Source organism: Fukomys damarensis, unplaced genomic scaffold (assembly GCF_012274545.1).
Source record: "Fukomys damarensis isolate Sample0158 unplaced genomic scaffold, DMR_v1.0_HiC HiC_scaffold_30, whole genome shotgun sequence".
NCBI classification, from domain to species: Eukaryota; Metazoa; Chordata; class Mammalia; order Rodentia; family Bathyergidae; genus Fukomys; species Fukomys damarensis.
The window spans coordinates 59,961,036-59,964,576 of NW_022900942.1; the positions used below are offsets into that span (position 1 = coordinate 59,961,036).

Here is a 3,541-nt window from a genome sequence, read left to right on the forward strand (position 1 = left end):
AACGCATGAACTTATTAGACGTCTATAGAGTGTTCCACCCCACAAAATCAGAATATACATTCTTTTCAGCGACACATGGGTCATTCTCCAAGATAGATCACATACTAGCTCACAAAACAGGTTTGAATAAATGCAAAAGAATTGCAGTTATTCCCCGTATATTATTAGATCACAGTGCAGTAAAGCTGGAGATCAACAGCATAAGAAACCGTAGGAGCTTACACAGTATGGCCGGCGACATTAGACAGCGCTCGCTCTACTCTCTAACGGGAAAGCAGCAGACTACAAGAGACTGAACTGTATCTGCCTCTATTTCCAAACAGACTCACGTTCAACTTTTGCTCAAACAAAAAAGCCGGGAAATTTTTATTAATCCTTTTTTTAAAAAAAAAGTTAATATAAAATTATAGCAAAAAAAGGAAACTGAACTTTATTGCAACACAGCTGGAACAATCCGCGGCGGCGGCGGCGGCAGCAGGAGAAGAGATTTGATTTAGTTGACTTTCTGTGGTTTTTGGTTGTTCGCTAGTCTCACGGTGATGGAAGCTGCACATTTTTTCGAAGGAACAGAGAAGCTGCTGGAGGTTTGGTTCTCCCATCAGGAACCCGACGCCAGCCAGGGATCTGGGGACCTTCGCACTATCCAGAGATCTCAATGGGATGTACTTTTGAAGGATGTGCAATGTTCAATCAAAGAGTGACAAAAACTGACAAGCAGGAAGCTTATGTACTCAGTGGGAGTAGCATGTTTGTCTCCAAGAGACGTTTCATTTTGAAGACGTGGTACCACCCTCTTACTGAAAGCACTGGTTCCCCTGTGGAAGCTTGCTAGGGATGACGGTGGGTTTGACTCCATTCAAAGCTTCTTTTATTCTCGTAAGAATTTCATGAAGCCTTCTCATCAAGGGTCCCCACGCCGGAATTTCCAGGAAGAAATAGAATTTCTTAATGCAATTTTCCCAAATGGAGCAGCATATTTTATGGGACGTATGAATTCTGACTGTTGGTACTTATATACTCTGGATTTCCCAGAGAGTTGAGTAATCAGTCAGCCAAATCAGACCCTGGAAATTCTGATGAGTGAGCTTGATCCAGGAGTTATGGACCAGTACTGCAAAGGATGTCACTTGGGAGAGTGGAATTCGTGACCTGATACCAGGTTCTGTCATTGATGCCACACTGTTCAATCCTTGTGGGTATTCAATGAATGGAATGAAATCGGATGGAACTTATTGGACTATTCACATCACTCCAGAACCAGAGTTTTCTTATGTTAGCTTTGAAACAAACTTAAGTCAGACCTCCTATGATGGCCTGATCAGGAAAGTTGTGGAAGTCTTCAAGCCAGGAATATTTGTGACCACCTTGTTTGTTAATCAGAGTTCTAAATGTCACACAGTGCTTTCTTCACCCCAGAAGACTGAAGGTTTTAAACGTCTTGATTGCCAGAGTGCTATGTTCAGTGATTACAATTTTGTTTTTACCAGTTTTGCTAAGAAGCAGCAACAACAGCAGAGTTGATTAAGAAAAATGAAGAAAAAACGCAAAAAGAGAACACACATAGAAGGTGGTGGCTGCTCTCTAGATGTTGATACCAGGGACTATGCTTTTCATAACCACCACCTTGTAGTTACAGAAAGCCCTAGATGTAATGATAGTGTAATCATTTTGAAGTGTATGCATTATTATATCAAGGAGTTAGACATCTTGCATGAATGCTCTCTTCTGTGTTTAGGTATTCTATGCCACTCTTGCTATGAAATTGAAGTACATGTAGAAAAAAACTTTTACTGTATGAAACTTTACAACACTTGTGAAAATAATTCAGTTTGGTTTATGCACAGTGTAATATTTCTGCAGGTATCATCCAAAATTCCCCACAGACAAGGCTTTCGTCCTCATTACATGTTGGCCTCAGCCTAATAATCTGGGACTGTTCTATTAAAATGCTGCCAGAAATTTTATTTACATCCAGTTACCTCCACTTTCTAGAACATATTCTTTCATAATATTATTGAAACCAATTTCTACTTCATGAAAATGTATTTGCAACAGCGATTAAAGTTTTTCTTCCATTAGTCAAGTCCTCCTAAGAAAATGATTCCAGTCATTCACTTTGTGTATTACTGCTTTAATAATTGTCCCTACATTTGTAGGCCTTGATTTCTTCCCTCACCATGGTGTCTTTCCCTGACCTCCAGGCCCCCAAATAAAAGCAATGCACTGTTAAAAAAAAGAAAAGAAAATAAAAGAAACCGTAGGAACTTCACAAACACACGGAAATTGAGTAACACTCTCCTGAACAATCAATAAATCACAGAGGAAATTAAAGAAGAAATCAGACAGTTTTTACAAATAAACGAAAATGTCAATACAACATACAGGAATTTATGGGACACAATGAAAGCAGTTCTACGTGGAAAATTCATAGCACTGAATATCCACATTAGGAAAACAGAGCAAGCTCAAATGAACAACCTAACGATGACTCTTAGACTCCGAGAAAAACAAGAGCAAGAAAAACCCAAAGCTTGAACAAGAGAGGAAATTATAAAGATTAGAGCAGAAATCAATGCAATGGAAACTAAGAAAACAATACAAAAAATAAATGAATCGAAGAGTTGATTTTTTTGAAAGAATAAATAAAATTGATAAACCCTTAGCAGACCTTATCAAAAAAGGAAAGAAAAGGCTCACATTCATGCAATCAGGAATGAAAAAGGCAAAGTCACAACAGATCCCACAGAAATCCAGAGGATCATTAATACATACTATGAGAGCCTGTACTCTAATAAAATGGAAAACACAGAAGAAATGGACAGATTTCTAGATACTTATGAATTACCAAAGTTGAATGAAGAAGATAAAAACATTTTAAACACATGATTTACAATCAGTGAAGTTGAAAATGTAATTAAAAACTTACCAACAAAGAAAAGCCCAGGTTCTGATGGATTCACTACTGAATTTTACAAGACATTTAGAGAAGATCTACTGCCATTACTCTTCAGACTTTTCAATGAAATTGAAAGGGAAGCTATACTTCCAAATACACTCCTGGAAGCAAATATCACTTTGACTCCCTAACCTGGAAAAGACGTAACTAAAAAAGAGAACTACAGGCCAATCTCCTTAATGAATACAGATGTAAAAATCCTCAATAAGATACTAGCAAACAGAATACAGAGGATCATCAAGAAGATCATACATCCTGACCAAGTCGGATTTATTCCAGGGATGCAAGGATGGTTCAACATGCATAAATCAATAAATATAGTACACTGTATTAACAAAATCAAGGACAAGAACCACATGATCCTTTTGGTAGATGCAGAAAAAGCATTTGACAAAATTCAACACCCATTCATGATAAAAACTCTGCAAAAAATTGGAATAGATGGTCTATGTCTCAACTTAATAAAGGCTATCTATGAAAAACCAACAGCCAATATCATATTAAATGGCCAAAAACTGAAAACCTTCACGTTAAAATCAGGAACAAGACAAGGATGCCCACTATCACCACTCCTCTTCGATATAG

At 37.6% G+C, this 3,541-nt stretch overlaps 1 pseudogene; it reads left to right on the forward strand.

The window, feature by feature from the left end:
• The first annotated feature begins 539 nt into the window (after positions 1-539).
• On the forward strand, positions 540-1,722 carry LOC104872452 (annotated as a pseudogene).
• The last annotated feature ends 1,819 nt before the right edge of the window (positions 1,723-3,541 follow it).